This window comes from Lepisosteus platostomus, chromosome 5 (genome assembly GCF_059453375.1).
Source record: "Lepisosteus platostomus isolate fLepPlt1 chromosome 5, fLepPlt1.hap1, whole genome shotgun sequence".
NCBI classification, from domain to species: Eukaryota; Metazoa; Chordata; class Actinopteri; order Semionotiformes; family Lepisosteidae; genus Lepisosteus; species Lepisosteus platostomus.
The window spans coordinates 55461531-55484939 of NC_142615.1; the positions used below are offsets into that span (position 1 = coordinate 55461531).

The 23409-nt window shown below is 47.1% G+C and overlaps 8 non-coding genes and 3 pseudogenes across 8 annotated transcripts in view; 3 read left to right on the forward strand and 8 right to left on the reverse strand.

Moving 5' to 3' along the window:
- The first annotated feature begins 1376 nt into the window (after positions 1 to 1376).
- trnay-gua (transfer RNA tyrosine (anticodon GUA)) lies at positions 1377 to 1464 on the forward strand. The gene is given in 2 exon segments: positions 1377 to 1413; positions 1429 to 1464. It is a non-coding gene; the product is annotated as a tRNA-Tyr (tRNA).
- A 3486-nt stretch (positions 1465 to 4950) lies between these two features.
- On the forward strand, positions 4951 to 5032 carry trnal-uag (transfer RNA leucine (anticodon UAG)). The gene has a single exon. It is a non-coding gene; the product is annotated as a tRNA-Leu (tRNA).
- A 3451-nt stretch (positions 5033 to 8483) lies between these two features.
- Positions 8484 to 8556, forward strand: trnaa-cgc (transfer RNA alanine (anticodon CGC)). The gene has a single exon. It is a non-coding gene; the product is annotated as a tRNA-Ala (tRNA).
- A 10188-nt stretch (positions 8557 to 18744) lies between these two features.
- Positions 18745 to 18863, reverse strand: LOC148669698 (5S ribosomal RNA). The gene has a single exon (XR_015937736.1). It is a non-coding gene; the product is annotated as a 5S ribosomal RNA (ribosomal RNA).
- A 534-nt stretch (positions 18864 to 19397) lies between these two features.
- LOC148669699 (5S ribosomal RNA) lies at positions 19398 to 19516 on the reverse strand. Its single transcript, XR_015937737.1, has one exon. It is a non-coding gene; the product is annotated as a 5S ribosomal RNA (ribosomal RNA).
- A 537-nt stretch (positions 19517 to 20053) lies between these two features.
- Positions 20054 to 20172, reverse strand: LOC148669700 (5S ribosomal RNA; annotated as a pseudogene).
- Positions 20173 to 20706: 534 nt separating this feature from the next.
- On the reverse strand, positions 20707 to 20825 carry LOC148669701 (5S ribosomal RNA). The gene has a single exon (XR_015937738.1). It is a non-coding gene; the product is annotated as a 5S ribosomal RNA (ribosomal RNA).
- A 537-nt stretch (positions 20826 to 21362) lies between these two features.
- Positions 21363 to 21481, reverse strand: LOC148669702 (5S ribosomal RNA; annotated as a pseudogene).
- Positions 21482 to 22015: 534 nt separating this feature from the next.
- On the reverse strand, positions 22016 to 22134 carry LOC148669703 (5S ribosomal RNA). The gene has a single exon (XR_015937739.1). It is a non-coding gene; the product is annotated as a 5S ribosomal RNA (ribosomal RNA).
- Positions 22135 to 22671: 537 nt separating this feature from the next.
- On the reverse strand, positions 22672 to 22790 carry LOC148669704 (5S ribosomal RNA; annotated as a pseudogene).
- Positions 22791 to 23327: 537 nt separating this feature from the next.
- LOC148669705 (5S ribosomal RNA) overlaps positions 23328 to 23409 on the reverse strand; it is a 119-nt gene continuing 37 nt past the window's right edge. The window contains exon 1 of the ribosomal RNA XR_015938408.1: positions 23328 to 23409. This exon is cut by the window's right edge and continues 37 nt beyond it. This is a non-coding gene — a ribosomal RNA (5S ribosomal RNA).

The window sequence follows — 23409 nt, forward strand, 5'->3', positions numbered from 1 at the left end:
GACAGCTGCTATAATGTGATTCAACACAACTGCTCTATCTTTGCTTTCTAAAAGTGCGCCCGAGATGAAAAGTCTAAACGGTAAACGCAGACGTCACTTTGAGCACTTGGTCTTTTATAGCACAAATCATCACCCGCTGCTCTACATGGGCGTGTCTTCAATATCGTTGAGAACCAAACCTTCTGCTTTCCGAGGCAACTGATTCTTTCGTCGTTAATTCCCAAATCTTCAATGAGAATCAGTGAAACGAAAATCAAACACATGTACACACTCGCGTCCTAACCTGAAAGAAAAATCTACACCCACTTTATAATACTGAAAATGATTCAGGAAGTACAGCAAAGTTCTAAAACCAGCGAATGCATCTGCATACAGTACATAAAATGTCAATTTTTCAAAAGTAAAATCTTCAGCTTTGAAAGATTACCATCCATATATTTTCGTTTTTCTCTTTTTTTACATAACACGCTTTCGAGAAACAAACTGTCTTTTAATTAAGGTTTCATTAGAAAATGTGTATCTTGGTTTGCCAAGTTAAAATCGGCACATCCCAGTGGGCAAAAGATGTAGAATATACGACTATTGAACGCATACCAGACGTGTAACTGTGCTCCGTAACTGGTCTAGAATGAAATTGATTATATGTTTATTATACATAAATGGTTGTAGTTCTATTATACGGATAAATTTAGAAGACTACTATACATATATAGTTAAAAATCTATTATACATCAAAGAAAGATTTTTATAGGTGTAGAAACTAGTAAATAAAGCCAATGATTTATTTTAGAAATTTATTCTTAAAATATACAACTATTCACACCTGAAAAATATGTAGTTCAAATTATACATTATATACAATATTGTAATCAACAAATGTCTAACCATCATAAAAAACACAACTAGTAAACTTCAGTTACAAATTCTAGTAACATGGCAATATATATATATAGTAATGACAAACACAAACTAATTACATGAACACGCTAATATTTAACTCAAAACCACATTTCGAAACTTCTTTATTTCCACGAAAATATTATTAATGTTGCACAAACGCTACTTTCTAATAAAGACAGAAAGAAACTATTTGTTTTGTGTCTCATGGTGATCCTCCTCTCGATACTAATGACATGTTTAATATGATCCCTCGAGAAAAAAAAGGAGTCAATTTCCGCCTGGAATGATTGATGCCCCATCAAACATTTTGTAATATCCCTGGAAGTTTATACAGTAGAATCCTGGTTCGTGGCTTAAATTCAAGGTAAACAAGACTAAGGAAACGAGTTGGAAACTTGATGTCGAAGTGGGATTTAAATCACCCGGAACATTTCACTACATTGGGCAGTATGTGCTAGGGGGCATTGCTTGACATCCCTTCGATAGCTCAGTTGGTAGAGCGGAGGACTGTAGTGGAGTCAGTAGGGAATCCTTAGGTCGCTGGTTCGATTCCGGCTCGAAGGAAGGTGCTTTTTGTGTACTTTAATCAAAGAGTTAAAAAAGCGAATCTGTTTCATTCAGACATTTATCAAAAGTTCAATAAACGACGAAGTAGAGGTTCCTGTTCCGAATTCAGCCCACGTCTGATTGTCTTGTTTTGGCCAAGATCCGATCTTTGAATTAAGGGACTACTCTGTCTGCTTTGTAATTCAAAAATACATACAAATGTCAAGTTTTTTGTAGATATAAAGGTGTTCTCTGTTTTCAAAGGATAGGTACTTAATTGGCATAATGATTTGGTATTGATTTTGTATCGTTGTATTATGAAGTTTGTGCTTTCTGTGTTTTTATCGTATTGTGAACTTATTTTTTAAACAAATGCTTACAAAGGCAAACACGGCACACATCTGTTTATACCAGTGGTGAATTGTACATTTGTACAAGCTACTGTGCACTTCTGGGAGTATAACAGGTTCGATATAAAGTGGCAAAAATATAAAAGGGGAATATACCCCAGACTGCGTATAAGCTCTCGTTGTGACTGTTGTTTTATTTTTAGATAAAAATGGCGTACTGTGCACGAAATGTTGCAGAAACACAATTTGATATTTTAATAATTATTATTTTAATAATTTGATCAAATTGAGGCCCAGGATCCAAATCTTCAGTTCTGATTTTTTTAAGTGATATCTTTCCTTCCTGTCGTGGAAGTCACACGATGTGAGCAATTGTTTTTTTTACGTTGCGATCCAAAGATCCTCAGGCGCACTGTAACCAAACCAGGATGGATTCTGCTCGGAGCCGGACTGAGCTCATTCTCACTCCCTGTGCTAAAAACAGAATTAGCTCTTCCCCGAACATCGTCTACAGCTGCTGGATGGTGCTCTGCGTCTTACTGCTCCGGCAATTACTTTGACGAAAGACAGATCACTTGTGCGCTTTTAACCTTCTCGCAGCTACAGCTATAGCCCTGAAAAAAGCATTAGCTTTATCAGTTTTTACATTAATCTATTTTGAATCAAAGTTTGATTTTTTTTTATTTTTTATTGCATTTTACATTACAATTATAATAATAATAATTATTATTATTATTACGCACACTTATATAGCGCTGTTCTGGATACTCCACTCAATGCGCTTTACAGGTAATGGGGACTCCCCTCCACCACCACCATTCTCCTGAATGATCACAGAGAGTCAGGACCTCGGTTTTACGTCTCAGCCGAAGGACGGCACCTGTTTACAGTTTAGTGTCCCCTTCATTGTACTGGGGTATTAGGACCCGCATGGACCGCAGGGTGTGCGTCAAGCGACAGAAACCAGACGTGTGTCGGGCTCGGCTGCGAGCAGGACAATGACATCACAGGGACAAAGTAGAGGAAATCAAAAGGGTTCTATAAAAGACCTGTGTAAGCTGTTGGTTTGCAGTCTGGACTCTAAATCCTCCGATCTGATTTTAAATCTCTCTAATACCTGAGCTGCGGCTTCTTCCGAGTATTTATTCGTATACTTATTATGTGTAAGTGTATAGATGAAACCTTTCATATATTGTTCAGTTTAAATCAAAATGCTTTACTAATACAAGAGAGAAGTATAGTATGAAGGATGTGACAAATCTATGATTTCTTGGAACAAAACGGTTTTTATTTGCATTCGAAATGAAGCGGAATTTTAGCGGGACACACAAACCCTTTGTCCTTTTTAGAGTTTTTAGAGTGAACAGACATAAATGTAGAAAACGTGTTTTTTAGCACTACAATAGCAGGGTCAGTGGCATAATGAATAACGCGTCAGGCCTCGCGTCAGAAAATTAGAGGTTCGACTGCCGTCTGGCTTGTTGCATTTATACCACTTACGTTGTTTTATATAAATGAACTCCACCTGAAAGCTATAGAAAACACTTTGGGTAAGTTGTCTGCAGCCTCATGCGAATTTCGACAACTTACCCAAAACACTGTACTGTCTGGAGATCAGCTCCAGCTCTGAACTCAATTGCAATGAAAAACCATGCGTAACAAAACTGGAGAACAGCTGAACTTGTGTTCAGTTCGGTGATGAGGGATCAGAACTGTCCTTGTTGTAATTAGCACGAACTGCACAGGCTCTGAATCAGACCATGTCAATTAGTCTGATCAATGTAGGACACGTTAATGTAGAATTATTAAAAGGTTTATTAGTTAGTTAGTTCAGGTTTACCCACCTGAACTAATGTAGAATTATTACTTGGTCTGTCTCTTGTTTGTATATAAATGAATGTCTCTGACAACTTAATGTTAGTTTTACGATGTAGGTCAGGCGTTGACATATGCACGAGTATACTAAATGTCTCACTCCTGATTCAACTCATGTTCTATAGGAGATTGGCGATTCCTCCTGTTTCTCATACAACCATATCAGAACAGAAGCCCATTTCACCCAGCTCTGATTCAAGATCGACTTGCATCTTTATCCCTTTTTTGTTCGTGATCATTATTTTCTTTAGTTATGATCAATATTGAACTTTTTCTAAGTGAAATGACAATAATCAAACATGCAGGCAGATTTTTGAAAAGTATTCGGAATTGACAGGGTGCCCCTTTGGAACAATCGTCAGAAATTGTGAGAAAATGAAAGTTATGTAAGCTCTCACACAAAGCATTGAAGATTGGAATCTGAGTGTAAAAAAGTTACCCGTCTCCCAATGATAGGCAGGGATACACACCATGACTCGAATAGACTCAGCGAACTTAACACCTATGATATTACGAGTGCTTTGCACGTGTCGAATTTCAAGAAGGAACTACTACAACAGTTGTGGACAACCACCGGCAAAGTCCAATGCCGGCAACATCTGAGAAAATAATGTTCACTCATGGAATTTGGTCTTTGAATGGCTGGCGGGAAAATTCATTTATACTCCTGTTGCACCCTCAGCTAAAACATGTTAAAATAACAACGCAGATTTGTTGCAGAACCTGACAAGAATTATTGGGTTAGCACTGTATGTATTCTTGTATATTTACTTTAATTTTAATATAAATGTAAACATGCATGCTGTATAAGCTATTGTAATTTTAAAATATGTTAGCTGAGGATGCGAAGGGGGCTATTATACCTTGTGAAACACGCAAGGAACTGTAAAAAAGGCTGTTATTTGAATAAAATTGGCGATCACAAGAAAACCACAATTTATGTGGTATTATCATCAATATCCTTCAAAATCTACGTTCAAATGAAGGATTTGAAGAAACTATGAAAAAAGCAACAGTAATAGCAGAGGATTTTGATTTTTGCTCTTCAAGTCAGCAGATCACCGTAGAGTTACACCCCTACAAACAGCACAAAGGATGAATCCCACCACCTTCATTATTGCTGTGTTTGTGCCAGTGAAAGTAGCGTTTGTGTTATTGAAAGCATCTCGGAAGATGAAGGTGCAGTCACTTCCACATGTCATGATATCATTAGATCTGACGACAAGAGCTGAAGCCCCCCCTAGTCCAAGCCAGCAATGTGAAGATGGGTATGAAGGAAGGTAGCGTGGCTGAGTGGTCTAAGGTACTGGATTTAGGCTCCAGTCTCTCTGGGGGCGTGGGTTTGAATCCCACTGCTGCCAAATATTAATGTTTTAAGACCTGCAATACAATCAGTAAAAGCGCTTTTTGTTAGGCTGTGGGAGGTGTTTAGAGATAGACTTTCTAAAAGACAGGCTTAACATCAAGGCAGAAAAAATATTTTTTCTCAATAGAAATTCTCTTTGGCACGTTCAGCTTTATGTAGGGAACAACGTCTGCCGAGATCACTTTTGAGGCAGTGCACATGATAGTGTACCGGCAAGTACATTTAATATTGGCTGTGGTGGTGAGCTGCTTTTGTCTGTGAAACTTTTAATTCTTCACGTCGAATCGTTGGCAGGGGTAAAGCTTATTAAATCTTTGAACATAGCGCTCCATCAGAAATACTTTGTTCGTGATCAAAAGAGATCAGAGGATTAACTTCATGAATTCACATAGCATACCTTACAGGAAAGATTTAAAAGGGGAATTGATTGTGCTTCCTGATGTTGTTCCTGTCGTTTCTTTGGATACAAAGGTGAATGTTCTTTGACGTTCTGCTAGAGTATCCACTGGGTGGGCTTTACCAATCAGCTCGGAGAGGTCATCAGTGCTCTGTCTCTGGAAAATAATCAGCACTGTCGTTTTTCCCTGTGCTGTCTTTTAAAACATATAAGATCACGAGTTTACAGATTTCTCCAAATAACAACTATACATTTTAACCCAGCGGTTAGCATTCCTTCAATCCAATAGTTTTACTCCGGGTAAAAAGCAGCGAAATATATAGAGAGATTATATTCAAATATTTAAACGTTCTTATTGGATTACCTGTATGGAGATATCGCTCAGAATTCCTAATATGATTTTGAGTTCAGTTTTGCTTTACTACTTTCAGAGTCTTTTATTGACCTTGCTGAAGCAGAGAAGTGACATAATCACAAATGCGACTTACCTGTGCTGCTGTTTTTGGTTAATGATGATTATTGCAAGGAAAAAAAACAGCTCCTTGCATTAAGAGCAAGAGCAACCAACACGCTCGCTTGTTGAGTTGGGTTTTTTTTCCGTGGTGCTCTTCCTCAGATGTAAAGTTATTTGGCGAGCAAGGACCTCTGAGAAGGAGCCTGAATCCATCAAGAACTCAGAAATTCTAATATCGCACTACTGTCTTGTGTACAGAGATCTGCTTCTTCCTTTTTGAGTGTTTTGGTGTTTAAGAGCACGCTTCCTACCTCGAATGTTAGTTTCAGGAGATGTGCTACCGGATAAATGATTATCTTGAAAAGGTTTGGGGATGCACTGGCCGGGATTAAAACCCGGCTCAATTATTTGGAAGTCACCTGTACTACCAACACACTTCTAAGAAGCACCCGCACATTTTCGCAATCCTCTCTCTCACCTACAAAGTTATGAAGACACAGACGACCAATGAAAACTAATTTGATTCACCCAAGGCTTCACTCTTCTGTTGTGATGTTGTTTTAATTAGTGTTAGCTGTGATGAGGTATTGTTTCTGTCTCTTAAAGTTTAAGAGTCTGCTCCTTTCTTCCTGGTATAGAAAAAAACATGTTCCATCTTTGTTTACAAACACCACTGTAAATTATTTGTCCATCTCTAAAGCCTGTGTGTATTGACAAGGCAATTCAAAAGCACATATTAAATAAGAACACGATCCTTCTTGTTACCATTCCCGTGGTTGGAGCGTTGTTTCGCCCTTTAACGTTCTTCTACAATATTTACAGACAGGGCTTTATCACTGGAGTTGTGTGCATCGGTCCATGAACATCAACTGTACTGCTGTTTTTCTATGCGTAATTTAATCGCAAGCACTTAAAAGATGCAAAAAGATTTCAAGGAAAACATAATTGAAAGACAGTCGAGTAAGGAGGTAGAAAAACGCTCTCCCCCATTGAAGAATCAACCACCGTCGCCCATGTGACTGGATATAAAAATAAATTATTCATTTCAATTATTCATGAAGGGTGGATTGTGGTCAGTGAACATATGCACATCTTTAAGTCAGTTCCACCATCTGTGCCATAGGGGATGTAGTTCAATGGTTTTCATGTATGAAGTTCCGAGTTCAATCCCTGGCATCACCAGATGTCTTACATTATTGTGCTCACATCGCAATCTTCTGTTGAGTGAGAACTCTTTGCTCGTGTTCATAGAGAGACAGGTTTACACAATTAAACTCAGTCACACACGAAGTGCTACAGTGTTGCTCTGCTGTTTTAAATGTACCTCCAAAGCATTTTGTTCTGTTAACTACCAAATGATTTGAACTAATTTTACATCATATTCAGGAAATCCAGAGAAGGTCATCAGACTTTTAGTGGCTGTTGAAGAAAACACCTGTTGAATCTCACCAGGGATTTCTTGAGAGATCATTCAGCAAGCGAGTTAACAGGGGTTAACGTAGAGAGTGGCGGAGGTGGGATGTCAGGGCTTGACGTCACTGCTTTATGCAAAGAATGGAGGGGTGGTCGTCAGGGCTATATGACTGTGCTTCACGCAGAGAGTGGTGGGGGTGTGATGTCAGGGCCATACGACAGTGCTTTACACAGAGAGTGGCGGAGGTGGGATGTCAGGGCCTGACAACACAGCTTAACGCAGAGAGTGGATGGGTGGGTGTCAGGGCCATATGACACTTCTTTACGTAGAGAATGGCGGGGGTGGGATGTCAGGGCTTGACGACACTGCTTTATTCAAAGAGTGGAGGGGTGGGTGTCAGGGCTATATGACAGTGCTTTCCGCAGAGAGTGGTGGGGGTGGGATGTCAGGGCCATATGACACTGCTTTACACAGAGAATGGAGGAGGTGGGATGTCAGGGCCTGAAAACACAGCTTAACGCAGAGAGTGGAGGGGTGGTGTCAGGGCCATACGACACTTCTTTACACAGAGAGTGGTGGGGGTGGGATGTCAGGGCCATATGACACTGCTTTATACAGAGAGTGGCGGGGGTGGGATGTCAGGGCCTTGAAGATACTGCTTTACGCAGAGAGTGGCGGAGGTGGGATGTCAGGGCCTGACAACACAGCTTAACGCAGAGAGTGGAGGGGTGGGCGTCAGGGCCATACGACACTTCTTTATGCAGAGAGTGGTGGGGGTGGGATGTCATGGTTATACGACAGTGCTTTCCATTGAGAGTGGTGGGGGTGGGATGTTATGGCCATAAGACACTGCTTTATGCAGAGAGTTGAGGGATTGATGTCAGGGCCATACGACAGTGCTCCACTCAGGCCTCTGCTTGAATTTGTACTCCTCCTCTCTCCCTACCTCTACCTCTATGATATTTGCACTTTCTGGAGAGGCGATTTTCTCCACTTCAGTAGCCCGATTGCGTGGAGAGGGCTGTAGAATGTGGCACCGCCTTTCCTGCTCCGTCCATGACAGGCGTGCTGGTCTCTGGAGAGAGAGCACGGTCCATCAGCGCACTCCAATAAAGGCACTGGAAGCAGCTGAAACGCATTGGCGAAGCTCAGCACTGGGCCGCTGGGCACATCTTACCACTGTTTCCGTAGTGTAGTGGTTATCATGTTCGCCTCGCATGCGAAAGGCCCTCGGTTCGAAACCGGGCGGAAACAGACTGGCTTCTTTTGTCGCATACAAATGGGTTGTACAACTTTTAACTAGCAAATGGAAGAGGGCTGAAGTAAGAGACAAGATGTAAATAGGGTTAACTTAAGTCAGTTCTGCCTGAAAATTAGACTTCTAAGCAACAGGGGTTTATGGCAGGAAAGGGGGTTAACTGATAAGGATTCCAGATGCGAGGGGGCATAATCTTAAACTGACCATTTGGCCAGGGTCTCTTAACTGGCCAAATACCACGACCCCCCCCTTACCATAACACCGAATGACGTCTGAAGCAGCAAGGAAGGACTATATAACCTAAAAGTTTGTACCGGCACATCGAACAATACTTCGGTTTTGTTGTTTCTTGTGGGAAACAAGACTTCGGCTTTATTGTTCCTTGTGTCCGTCATGGCAGTGAACAGGTCCTGGTTACAGGATCTCTAAAAAAGGAAATAAAGACTGAAATCAGATCCGACCCACCATGCTGCCACGGTGACGGTGCACTGCCCAGTGAAAGTGGCAGCCTGTCCCTGGACTGTGGGAAACTGGAGCACCTGGAGGAAACCCCCACAGACCAGGGAGAGAACATGCAAACTCCACACAGACAGCACCCACACCCCAGGTCCAGCACTGTGAAGCATGCCCGACGATGCGGAAGGGCTTTTACAAATGAGTGTGTAACTCACACTGGTGCCCAGGATGGCCTGCTACCGGAACGCAACCTAATTTTCTTAATGCAGTTTGTTCGAAGCGGTTTGCAGGAGCTGGAGGTGAGGACTGAGCTGGGGTCCAGTGTGCAAGAGTGACTACTGATGTTGTGTGTGTGTGTGTGTGTGTGTGTGTGTGTGTGTGTGTCTGGATCATTGTGAGCGCCGTCAGGTTTGTGTATTTGTTTAAACAAGAGGATGTGTCTGTGCGGGTCTGACTCTGTGTGAGGGTGCAGCTCTAACTGTTCGCGCGCGGGCGTGTCTATCTCTCTACAATGCATGAGGGGCTAAATCTGCCTCTGAGAAACTGACTTTTCAGAAGAAAAAACTATGAAAAGGCACGGCCTGGCCCTCTTCTCTTGCTCCCGACGTATAACACACTGGGGGATGAAGCTGGTGTCTTCAGCTGTAACCCTAGCTATTTATGCAAACAGCTCTTTTATGAAAAGCAGCTCTAGGCCTAGACAAGAGGAACAGATAAAACAAATCTTAGATTTATGGCTTATTCAAAGCAGACTGAGCGCTGCTATACTGTATGTAGGAGCCAGAGATGAAGAATGAGCTATTTAAGGAAATCAGGAGTGTGAGAGAGGGAGTGTGTGTTTTTCCTCCCAATAGAGAAGGCTTGTGGTTCTTTCTGCTTTTCTGCACAGGCTGCCAACATAAGTACGTGTTGGGTTCTTGGTTTGAATGCTCGAGTTGTCAGGCTGGCATTTTTTGTTCCTATTGGAGCCCATAATTGTGAACAAGGCACTTGAGGACGTCTCTGTGCAGGTGTGCGTTTGTAATGACGTGTGTGCGCATCTCTGTAGCGGATGTTTCAGTAAAAAAACGCATTTAAAACATTCAACCTTTTCATGTTCCTAATATTCTTTCATTCTTCACAATAATAACTAAGGTTGCTGCTGGAAGAGGTGTTAGTGGGGCCAGCAGGGGGAACTCTCACCCTGTGGCCCATGTGGGTCCTAATGCCCCAGTATAGTGACGGGGACACTGGAAAAACTGTAAACAGGTGCCGTCCTTCAGATGAGACGTAAAACCGAGGTCCTGACTCTCTGTGGTCATTAAAAATCCCGGGGTGTTTCTCGAAAAGAGTAGGGGTTTTACCCCAGTGTCCTGGCCAAATTTCCCATTGACCCTTACCAATCATGGCCTCCTAATAACCCCCATTTATGAATTGGCTTCATTACTCTGCTCTCCTCCCCACTCATAGCTGGTGTGTGGGGAGCGTTCTGGTGCACTATGGCTGCCGTCCCATCATCCAGGTGGATGCTGCACATTTGTGGTGGTGGAGGGGAGTCCCCATGTCCTGCAAAGCGCTTTGAGTGGAGTGTCCAGAAAAGCACTATATAAGTGTAAGCAATTATTATTCATTATAATGTAATAAGTCCATTATTTCCCACCCCTCCATTGCAAGGCATACACAACACAAACACCAGGAACAATTATCTCAGAAGTGAATTGCAAATGTATTGAGTTGTGATGCAACTGTAACTTGAACCTAACATGACTGTGGCGTGCATTTTTGAAATTGCATTTTCACAGCTGAAATACAAAATGAAGCTGATCGCAGTCCAAACTCAAGGTATTGTTGTAAAACTAAATATTCAACATGTTTCTACCTGTCCCTTTTCAGCTCACTCAGAAGTCCACAGCCTGCAGCCTGGTGCCTCTCTGTCTCCCCCCTCCACACTGCTGGTCCAGTGGAGGTGCTGTTTGATCCTGCACGATCTGTCCGGAATCGTATAGTCTTACTGAGCAGCGCAGGGCTCCCTGGCCCCAGGTACGAACAGTGAGTGTCAGTGCAGAACAGCTCTCTGACACTCCGCTCCCTCACTCCAGCTGATCAGGGCAACTACACAGTGAGGGACCTTAATGGAAGCAGTATCAGCACTGTGATCGTCACTGTAGGTGGTGAGCAGGTCTACAGTAGGATCACTAGAGGGCTCTATATTCTTGACAGAGTGTGTTCTTATATCATCCTCTGTCCTGATTGTCTTTCAGCTCACAGAGACAATGTCACCCTGCAGCCTGAAGCCTCTCTGTCTGTCCCTCTGTTCACTGGAGAGCCAGTGGAGGTGCTGTTTGATCCTGCAGGAGGTGGAAACTGGACCTCAGTGTGTTCTGTCCAGAACAGCACAGCCAGCTGTGTCCCCCAGTACAGTTTTTTTTTATTTTTGATGATTAGCCATATGTTGATTACAATATTGTACATAATGTATAATTTGAACTCGATATTTTTCAGGAGTGAATGATTGTATATTTTCAGAATAAATTTCGAAACCAAATTATTGTCCCTCGATCTCTGTCTCTCTCTCGTCCTGCTGTCTGTCTGTCCCTGCCTCTCTGTCTCTCTCTCTTTCAGCCCCGTCTGTCAGTCTGTCTGTCCTTCTCTCTCCTTCCTCTCTCTCTCTCCTTCCGCTCTCTCTCTCGGTTTGTTTGTCCCTCAATCTCAATCTTTCTCTTTGCCTGCTGTCTTTCTGTGCCTTCATCTTTGTGTCTCTCTCTCCTTCCTTTCTGTCTGTCTCTCTGTCTGTCCTGCGTTGTCCCAGCTGGGCCTGTCTCCCCGGCTCTCTGCCTTCAGCTCTGTTCGCCGATGTCCCACCAGCCCGTCTCTCTCTCAGCCTGTCTCTTGACTTGCAGGAGGAAGAGGAGGTGGAGACAGCTCCTCCGGCAGGAGAGAGGAAGAAGGTCAGTGCTGGTCCCACCCTGCCTCCTGTCCTGTCTGTGGTGGAGTTTCGCCATCTTGTCTGTCTTGTCAGCCCTGTCTGTCACTGTCTCTCTCCTCCTCCTCTCTGTGCTGTGGTGTCCAGTCAGTGTGTCTCTCTCCTCCTCTTCTCTGTCCTATGGTGTACAGTGGGTCAGTATTAGTGGGCTACACCCAGGCTCACTCACTGCGAGTGTGATCTCAGCAGAGTCTCTGTACTCTTGGGACACTTGACTCACCTGTCTCTCTCTTTCTCTCCCTGTGCTGTCCCTCTCCTGCCCCCTCTCTCCCTACTCGGACTCCAGCTGGAGGAGGTCCAATCACCACCTCCTGTGAGACAGAAGAAAAAGAAAGTGGGTAATGCTCTGATTCTCTCTTTACTCCTGTCCAGTGTCCAGTCAGTGTGTGTGTATGAACCCCTCTCTCTCTCAGTGCAGTGTTCATGTACTGGAGTGTCCAGTCAGTGTGTGTGTATGAACCCCTCTCTCTCTCAGTGCAGTGTTCATGTCCTGGAGTGTCCAGTCCGACTCTTAACGTGACTCTCCTGTCTCTGCTTCAGAAGTGCTGGTGCGTCTTTTTAAAGTCCCTGAGCTGCATGTCGGTGGAGACAGATGATAAGGACGAGCCGATGGAGGCGGCGGAGACCGTGTGTCAGGAGAGGAAGAGCGAGGGAGAGGAGGAGCAGGCTGCCGGGAAGGACAAGAAGAAAAAGAGGAGGTGCAGGTGAGCAGACAGGGGGACGCCGCCCGGTCGTGTCTGTGATTCAAGAAGGAGTCTCCTCTTGCTGTTTGATGTCATGGTGATGTCCGTGTCTGTGTCCCTCACACCTGCGATAACAATATTCTTTCCAGGTTCCTTTCCTGGTTCTGTGCCAGCTAAGATCGGAGTCGCCTTCCCCACCAAGGACTGGACTGGACTGGACTGGACTGGAGCTGAGGGACACCAGACTGGACTGGACTGGAGCCAAGGGACCCCAGACTGTGCTGGACCGAAGCTGAGGGACCCCAGACTGCACTGGACCGGAGCTGAGGGACCCCAGACTGTGCTGGACCGAAGCTGAGGGACCCCAGTCTGTGCTGGACCGAAGCTGAGGGACCCCAGTCTGTGCTGGGCCAAAGCTGAGGGACCCCAGTCTGTGCTGGACCGAAGCTGAGGGACTCCAGACTGTGCTGGACCAAAGCTGAGGGGCCCCAGACTGGACTGGACTGGAGCTGAGGGGCCCCAGGCTGTGCTGGACCGAAGCTGAGGGACCCCAGACTGGACTGGACCAAAGCTAAGGGACCCCAGACTGTGCTGGACTGAAGCTGAGGGACCCCAGTCTGGACCGAAGCTGAGAGACCCCAGTCTGTGCTGGACCGAAGCTGAGGGACCCCAGTCTGGACTGCACTGGAGCTGAGGGACCCCAGTCTGGACCGAAGCTGAGGGACCCCAGTCTGTGCTGGGCCGAAGCTGAGGGACACCAGTCTGGACTGAAGCTGAGGGACCCCAGACTGTGCTGGACCGAAGCTGAGGGACCCCAGTCTGTGCTGGACCGAAGCTGAGGGACCCCAGACTGGGCTGCACTGGAGCTGAGGGACACCAGACTGGACTGGACTGCACTGGAGCTGAGGGGCCCCATACTGGACTGGACCAGAGCTGAGGGGCCCCAGACTGGACTGGACCGGAGCTGAGGGACCCCAGATCCCAGTCTGGACTGAAGCTGAGGGACCCCAGTCTGGACTGAAGCTGAGGGACCCCAGACCCCAGTCTGGACTGAAGCTGAGGGACCCCAGACTGGACTGTGGAAAACTTTCACATTATCTCCACCTGAGTCCTCAGATCGTCTGCATGACCTTGTATTATTAAGTATTATTTTAAGGTCCTGTGATGATCGTAAGATGGGGGGGGGGGGGTGTGTCCCTTGACATTAATCTGTATTGTAATTTTTGTTCTTTTGTTAAGCATCATTAAAATGTTTTTTAAAAAAAGCTTTTGGTTTTTTCCCTCCCCCCCCGAAACGAACGAACAGAGTCTGTCTTTCTCTTTCATCCCGGAGAGTTTGTGGTTGATGGATTGAGGCCGAGAGCCCTCGTTGTCGGCGTGCCACCAGTTAGCGGGGCTAAAGCAGGGGGGGCATCGTGTCCAATACTCCTTGAAACGAGACAGATTTCAAGCCACCTCCGTCTGAAGAGAAGGAAGTTGACCACGAACTCCAGGGTGTCCTAGGAAGCTCTTTAGCCATCGTTTGCCCAGCAGCCATCTCACCCTGCAGCTCCCAGCTAGCAGCCCCCTCCCCACTGGAGCCCAGCAGGTAGAAGCCTGGTCAGTACCTGGAGGGGAGACTCCTGGGAAAAACTGAGGTTGCTGCTGGGAGAGGTGTGAGTGGGGCCAGCAGGGGGCGCTTTCACCCTGCGGTCTGTGTGGGTCCTGATGCCCCAGTATAGTGACGGGGGACACTGGACTGTAAACAGGCGCCGTCCTTCGGATAAGACGTCAAACCGAGGTCCTGACTCTCTGTGCTCATTAACAATCCCGGGGTGTTTCTGGAGAGGAGTAGGGGTGTTACCCCAGTGTCCTGGCCTGATTCCCCCCCTGGTCTTGACCCATCATGGCCTCCTTATCACCCCCCCTCTCTGAACTGGCTCCATCCCTCTGCTCTCCTCCCCACTGAGAGCTGCTGTGTGCTGAGCGGACTGGAGCATCATCCACGTGGGGGCTGCACACTGGGGGGGCTGGAGGGGATCCCCCTGACCTGGGAAGAGCTCTGAGTGGAGAGTCCAGACGGATTAATTATTATTATTATTATTCGTGCTGCACTGGGCTTCAGTCCTGGTAGTGAGAGGGGGATCTGTGATCAGTACAGATACTTATGACTGTATAATAATACACGATAGAAATGGAAAACAGGGTAGCGCTGTAGTCTCTTCGAAACGTTTTGAACTGCCAGAAGAAGTTTTCACAACCCGGACTCGTGAAGGTACAGGTCTTCTCCCTTCGTCCGGAGTAAGGTGAGAGGTTATCCCCTCGGGGCGCAGTATCCCCGATGCACCCCCCCACCACCACCCAAAATGACACACACTTCTGTGACGATTGGGAGACCCCGGTTCGATCAGCCCCTGCGGTGTAGGAAACGACCCGCTGGAGAGAACACGCAGACTCCACACAGAAGGGTCACCTCGGCATTTATTCCAACAGCAAAACACCAGAGAGAAACGGGTCTCCGAAAGATGAGCGCACACCGGGAAAAACACTACGGGGTCATTACAAATGGGAATAGGAGTTCTTTTTTTCTTTTCCGGACGTCAGTTGTATCGTGTCCTGGTGATTTCTCCTGTTTCGAACGGAGTTCAATGTCACGTTTCTACTTTATTAGAGAGAGGCACTGAACTTTGGGGAACGTGACATCCACCCAGTATTACTAGTAGGTTGATAAATATAAATGTTCTTTTTCCCCCCGTATGATACCTCGCGAAATATAACGATGGCCAACTCCTTAAGTCGAAATTTAAACCCTTCTCACGCTACAAGACAGTCCGTCAACATCGCCGCGGCCCGAAGCGCGACCTTCGGTATGACGTTGGCGGAAGGGGGTAGGGTAAGTACGTCACAGCCGGGGGAAGCCCCTATCACGTGAGAGGGGTGCTGCGGGCGACGAGCCCCCGGGGGCGAAGAGAAGTTGATTTGCGTGGGGTGTGGAAACACTACACGACCGGGCAAGCGAGCCGTTTTTTTTTTTGTTTTGTTTTTTCAGAACATCAGAACAACCGCAGAGATGACCATCGATCCACTCCGGACGTTTCCTTTTTTGTCCTTTTTGGCCTCCAAAATAAAAAAAAAAACTGGGATCCATCGTGGCGTTGCCAAATTAAAACGTCAACCACTTTTCGGGCTTTCGTGCTGTCCATGATGAAACCGTCATGGTTGTGTAAGGATACGTTACGTCACAGACCGGCGGCGCTCGGACGTGAGGAGTGTCGTTACGTTTTTGAAACGGGCACGTCAGACAAGATCTCTGACAAGATCTCTGAAAAACCCAAACCTGTAAGATTCAATTTCAATTCAGTTTTTTTATATAGCGCCTTTCACAACAAGAATGCCCCAAGGCCCCGAACAAAGGAGTTGTTCCACACCCCCGCCACCCTCTGTGTACAGTAGAGCCCCCTGTACTGACTGGAGGAGCTCACCCAGCTGTGTCTGGAGAGAAGCCGGGGTATCGGCTTCAACCACAGGGCTGGGCGGCTTGTTCCCCACCCCCATCCCCTTCTGTGTACAGAAGAGCCTCCTGTCCTGACTCCAGTAGGAAATGTCACCTGGAGGCAACACACCGGCTTCTTTTAACAGATCACCTCGGGAATCGGGAACAACGGAGCTGTGTGCGGCCGTCTGTACGGAGGGGTTCAGCGCGGGGGGGCTCCGGGCTCGGGTCTGGACCCGGGGGGGGGGCTGTCTGTGTGGAGTCTGCATGTTCTCCCTGTGTTCTTCGGGTCCAAAGACAGGCTTTTGGGCTAATTGGCTTCTGGGAAAACTGGCCCTGGTGTGTGTGTGTCCTATGATGGAGTGCTGTCCAGGGTGTGTGAGTGAATGTGTGTTTGTCATGTGATGGACTGGTTCCTGTCCAGGGTGTGTGAGTGTGTGTGTCTGAGTGTCCTGTGAGGGACTGGTGTCCTATCCAGGTTGTGTGTGTGTGTCCTGTGAGGGACTGGTGTCCTGTTCAGGGTGTGTGAGTGTGTGTGTGTATCCTGTGAGTGACTGGTGTCCTGTCCAGGGTGTGTGAGTGTGTGTGTCCTGTGATGGACTGGTGTCCTATCTAGGGTGTGTGTATGTCCTGTGATGGACTGGTGTCCTGTCCAGGGTGTGTGAGTGAGTGTGTGTGTGTCCTGTGATGGACTGGTGTCCTGTCCAGGGTGTGTGAGTGTGTGTGTCTGTGTGTCCTGTGATGGACAGATGGTACCAAGCCTGGACACCCATGAGACACTGGCTTCCTCAGAAGACTCTCACGGAGGGCACACTGTCCCTAACCCGGGTCCAGAAGAAACTACAGTGATCTATAATTCCTGCGCCTCGGAAGGGTTTATGACGTCTATGTCCGGCGCCCGCGCCCGTGGACTGGCGGTTTGGCGTCGCGCTCCGCAGCTCGAGCTTCGGTGCGAGGCAGGGCGGGAGGGAGCCGATGTGGCCTCGGCGCCATCTTTGCTGGTGAGTCAATTGTGACCGTTGCGGTACAATAAACCATCAATAAACCTTTTCCCACCCCGTCCAGTATTTCTGTCGCGGCCCACGTCCCTTACAATCGACAAACTATAAAAAAAACAGTAGCCCTTCGCAACATTACACACCATTTTTTTTATTTTAAACGTCCGCTAGATACGCAGGTGGTTCGATACCTGTCTTATCCTCGCCGGCGTCTTTATACCGGCAAGTGAATTTTATTTGGGGTCCCTCAGAATTGTGACAGAAATGTCAGTGAACCACAATAAAAAACGAAACTTTTTTTTTAAAGGCGGTGAATGGATTTTTTGAGTAACCGTGTAGCGACTAACGTAAGGAAAAAAAGTTGTCTTTCCCTACGAAGACGTTTTGGTACAGGACTTTCTTTAAATATCAGTTGTGCATAGCGTTTTACAAAAAGTTGATGATGATCTTGGAGATAATTGCAAAGGAAAATTGAGATAACTACCAAAACATTACGTGTGAAACGACAGGACAGAACTTTGAACCCACAAAGAAACAAAGGTATGAAATATTGCCTCGTCATGGGGGGTTGATAATTGTAGTAAGTGTTCCTAATTTTCGTAAAGAAATGTATATTATGGGAGTCACACGTGAGATTTAGTGTATATACGTTTCATATTGTGCATATATACGGGGTTAAAAAGTGGAATGAGTATGATTATAAACTCGTGTGTCCTATAATCAGATAATTTTTGAACAAGCTTTGATTAGACAGGTGAAAAACAACATCAGATCCTTTATTTTAATATATTCTCACGTCTGAATATCAGCTTCTCCCCTCTGGCCAACATTTCAGGGCTCCCAGGTGTAGATCCCAAATTGAAACAAATATTAATTTGTTACCCAGTTAAACAGTTAATAGAAGTGAGTGACCAGGGTAAATAAAGGTGGGTCAGTGTAAACTGTTTATTCTGGACCAGACTTCGTCATGTGTGATATGTCATGACTTCTTATATTAAGTTTTATCTTTATATTTAGTTCTACATGTGTAATAGATGCGATGTGTGTCCATAAAAAGGTTTCTCCAGGGGAAAATCAAGTTCGTTTTAAAACCGTGTTTCCTTTTTAGGGTAGGTTTGCATTCCAAGTGTGGGGTTTTTGCCTTTTTGTATTTTTGCTGAGACAAGTTGCCTTTCTTATACGCGGAGGGATCTGCTCGTGAGATGTCCGCTTGGTCCATTTCTGAGCTCAGTATAAGGTGTAGAAAGCATGACTGTCATCATAACCCGCATCTCACCCAGGTGTGGAATAATGTTGTGACTATTGCTTCAGCAATAACATGCTGATTGCATGTTTCTAGATGGGAATAACAGAGATCTCAACTACTGAGGGGCTTTATTAATAAAGTCTCCACAGCCGAAGCGCTGTGTCTCTTTTCAGCTGGCGATAAACCTTTCCTCGATCCTTTGCGGACTTGTTAAACTGTTCATGATCAGAATAAAAAACGCTCACGCTAATACACAAGCACCCGTGTCTCGCCAAAGCTGACAAATAAACAGACGGACAAGCCGCACTGCACGTGTGAACAGGGGAATGAGCGAGCGAGCGGGGATAGGGCGCCTCCTGCGCTTAAAAGCTTACAGCACCTGGTATTCCCAGGCGGTCTCCCATCCAAGTACTAACCAGGCCCATCCCTGTTTAGCTTCCGAGATCAGACGAGATCAGGCGTGCTCAAGGGGGTGTGGCCGTAAGCGAGAGCAAGGCTCGCTGGCACCCTTCTTATTGAGAGGACAGCTCCGTCACCTCTTTTACGACGCTGCTTTTTTTGCCTTGCGTTTTTCTCTTCCCACGTTCTCTCTCTTCACTGCCTTCGTCCCCGCTCTATTTCACTTCAGCCTTTCACTCTTGCTTCCTTCCAATGAGGACGGAGCTGCGGGAGAAAGGGCGCTATAGAGGATCGCTGTGGAGAGCTGCTGCTGTGCTCTGACATCTGAGCTCTGTGGAAAACGATCTCAATACAATTCTGAAAAACGCGACTCTCCGAACGCCAGCCGAACAAGTCTCCACAGCCGAAGCGCTGTGTCTCTTTTCAGCTGGCGATAAACCTTTCCTCGATCCTTTGCGGACTTGTAAAACTGTTCCTGATCAGAATAAAAAACGCTCACGCTAATACACAAGCACCCGTGTCTCGCCAAAGCTGACAAATAAACAGACGGACAAGCCGCACTGCACGTGTGAACAGGGGAATGAGCGAGCGAGCGGGGATAGGGCGCCTCCTGCTCTTAAAAGCTTACAGCACCTGGTATTCCCAGGCGGTCTCCCATCCAAGTACTAACCAGGCCCATCCCTGTTTAGCTTCCGAGATCAGACGAGATCAGGCGTGCTCAAGGGGGTGTGGCCGTAAGCGAGAGCAAGGCTCGCTGGCACCCTTCTTATTGAGAGGACAGCTCCGTCACCTCTTTTACGACGCTGCTTTTTTTCCCTTGCGTTTTTCTCTTCTTCCCACGTTCTCTCTCTTCACTGTCTTCGTCCCCGCTCTATTTCACTTCATCCTTTCACTCTTGCTTCCTTCAAATGAGGACGGAGCTGCGGGAGAAAGGGCGCTATAGAGGATCGCTGTGGAGAGCTGCTGCTGTGCTTTGACATATGAGCTCTGTGGAAAACGATCTCAATACAATTCTGAAAAACGCGACTCTCCGAACGCCAGCCGAACAAGTCTCCACAGCCGAAGCGCTGTGTATCTTTTCAGCTGGCGATAAACCTTTCCTCGATCCTTTGCGGACTTGTAAAACTGTTCCTGATCAGAATAAAAAACGCTCACGCTAATACACAAGCACCCGTGTCTCGCCAAAGCTGACAAATAAACAGACGGACAAGCCGCACTGCACGTGTGAACAGGGGAATGAGCGAGCGAGCGGGGATAGGGCGCCTCCTGCGCTTAAAAGCTTACAGCACCTGGTATTCCCAGGCGGTCTCCCATTCAAGTACTAACCAGGCCCATCCCTGTTTAGCTTCCGAAATCAGACGAGATCAGGCGTGCTCAAGGGGGTGTGGCCGTAAGCGAGAGCAAGGCTCGCTGGCACCCTTCTTATTGAGAGGACAGCTCCGTCACCTCTTTTACGACGCTGCTTTTTTTGCCTTGCGTTTTTCTCTTCCCACGTTCTCTCTCTTCACTGCCTTCGTCCCCGCTCTATTTCACTTCAGCCTTTCACTCTTGCTTCCTTCCAATGAGGACGGAGCTGCGGGAGAAAGGGCGCTATAGAGGATCGCTGTGGAGAGCTGCTGCTGTGCTCTGACATCTGAGCTCTGTGGAAAACGATCTCAATACAATTCTGAAAAACGCGACTCTCCGAACGCCAGCCGAACAAGTCTCCACAGCCGAAGCGCTGTGTCTCTTTTCAGCTGGCGATAAACCTTTCCTCGATCCTTTGCGGACTTGTAAAACTGTTCCTGATCAGAATAAAAAACGCTCACGCTAATACACAAGCACCCGTGTCTCGCCAAAGCTGACAAATAAACAGACGGACAAGCCGCACTGCACGTGTGAACAGGGGAATGAGCGAGCGAGCGGGGATAGGGCGCCTCCTGCTCTTAAAAGCTTACAGCACCTGGTATTCCCAGGCGGTCTCCCATCCAAGTACTAACCAGGCCCATCCCTGTTTAGCTTCCGAGATCAGACGAGATCAGGCGTGCTCAAGGGGGTGTGGCCGTAAGCGAGAGCAAGGCTCGCTGGCACCCTTCTTATTGAGAGGACAGCTCCGTCACCTCTTTTACGACGCTGCTTTTTTTCCCTTGCGTTTTTCTCTTCTTCCCACGTTCTCTCTCTTCACTGTCTTCGTCCCCGCTCTATTTCACTTCATCCTTTCACTCTTGCTTCCTTCAAATGAGGACGGAGCTGCGGGAGAAAGGGCGCTATAGAGGATCGCTGTGGAGAGCTGCTGCTGTGCTTTGACATATGAGCTCTGTGGAAAACGATCTCAATACAATTCTGAAAAACGCGACTCTCCGAACGCCAGCCGAACAAGTCTCCACAGCCGAAGCGCTGTGTATCTTTTCAGCTGGCGATAAACCTTTCCTCGATCCTTTGCGGACTTGTAAAACTGTTCCTGATCAGAATAAAAAACGCTCACGCTAATACACAAGCACCCGTGTCTCGCCAAAGCTGACAAATAAACAGACGGACAAGCCGCACTGCACGTGTGAACAGGGGAATGAGCGAGCGAGCGGGGATAGGGCGCCTCCTGCGCTTAAAAGCTTACAGCACCTGGTATTCCCAGGCGGTCTCCCATTCAAGTACTAACCAGGCCCATCCCTGTTTAGCTTCCGAAATCAGACGAGATCAGGCGTGCTCAAGGGGGTGTGGCCGTAAGCGAGAGCAAGGCTCGCTGGCACCCTTCTTATTGAGAGGACAGCTCCGTCACCTCTTTTACAACGCTGCTTTTTTTGCCTTGCGTTTTTCTCTTCCCACGTTCTCTCTCTTCACTGCCTTCGTCCCCGCTCTATTTCACTTCAGCCTTTCACTCTTGCTTCCTTCCAATGAGGACGGAGCTGCGGGAGAAAGGGCGCTATAGAGGATCGCTGTGGAGAGCTGCTGCTGTGCTCTGACATCTGAGCTCTGTGGAAAACGATCTCAATACAATTCTGAAAAACGCGACTCTCCGAACGCCAGCCGAACAAGTCTCCACAGCCGAAGCGCTGTGTCTCTTTTCAGCTGGCGATAAACCTTTCCTCGATCCTTTGCGGACTTGTAAAACTGTTCCTGATCAGAATAAAAAACGCTCACGCTAATACACAAGCACCCGTGTCTCGCCAAAGCTGACAAATAAACAGACGGACAAGCCGCACTGCACGTGTGAACAGGGGAATGAGCGAGCGAGCGGGGATAGGGCGCCTCCTGCTCTTAAAAGCTTACAGCACCTGGTATTCCCAGGCGGTCTCCCATCCAAGTACTAACCAGGCCCATCCCTGTTTAGCTTCCGAGATCAGACGAGATCAGGCGTGCTCAAGGGGGTGTGGCCGTAAGCGAGAGCAAGGCTCGCTGGCACCCTTCTTATTGAGAGGACAGCTCCGTCACCTCTTTTACGACGCTGCTTTTTTTCCCTTGCGTTTTTCTCTTCTTCCCACGTTCTCTCTCTTCACTGTCTTCGTCCCCGCTCTATTTCACTTCATCCTTTCACTCTTGCTTCCTTCAAATGAGGACGGAGCTGCGGGAGAAAGGGCGCTATAGAGGATCGCTGTGGAGAGCTGCTGCTGTGCTTTGACATATGAGCTCTGTGGAAAACGATCTCAATACAATTCTGAAAAACGCGACTCTCCGAACGCCAGCCGAACAAGTCTCCACAGCCGAAGCGCTGTGTATCTTTTCAGCTGGCGATAAACCTTTCCTCGATCCTTTGCGGACTTGTAAAACTGTTCCTGATCAGAATAAAAAACGCTCACGCTAATACACAAGCACCCGTGTCTCGCCAAAGCTGACAAATAAACAGACGGACAAGCCGCACTGCACGTGTGAACAGGGGAATGAGCGAGCGAGCGGGGATAGGGCGCCTCCTGCGCTTAAAAGCTTACAGCACCTGGTATTCCCAGGCGGTCTCCCATTCAAGTACTAACCAGGCCCATCCCTGTTTAGCTTCCGAAATCAGACGAGATCAGGCGTGCTCAAGGGGGTGTGGCCGTAAGCGAGAGCAAGGCTCGCTGGCACCCTTCTTATTGAGAGGACAGCTCCGTCACCTCTTTTACGACGCTGCTTTTTTTCCCTTGCGTTTTTCTCTTCTTCCCACGTTCTCTCTCTTCACTGCCTTCGTCCCCGCTCTATTTCACTTCAGCCTTTCACTCTTGCTTCCTTCCAATGAGGACGGAGCTGCGGGAGAAAGGGCGCTATAGAGGATCGCTGTGGAGAGCTGCTGCTGTGCTTTGACATCTGAGCTCTGTTGAAAAGGATCTCAATACAATTCTGAAAAACGCGACTCTCCGAACGCCAGCCGAACAAGTCTCCACAGCCGAAGCGCTGTGTCTCTTTTCAGCTGGCGATAAACCTTTCCTCGATCCTTTGCGGACTTGTTAAACTGTTCATGATCAGAATAAAAAACGCTCACGCTAATACACAAGCACCCGTGTCTCGCCAAAGCTGACAAATAAACAGACGGACAAGCCGCACTGCACGTGTGAACAGGGGAATGAGCGAGCGAGCGGGGACAGGGCGCCTCCTTCGCTTAAAAGCTTACAGCACCTGGTATTCCCAGGCGGTCTCCCATCCAAGTACTAACCAGGCCCATCCCTGTTTAGCTTCCGAGAACAGA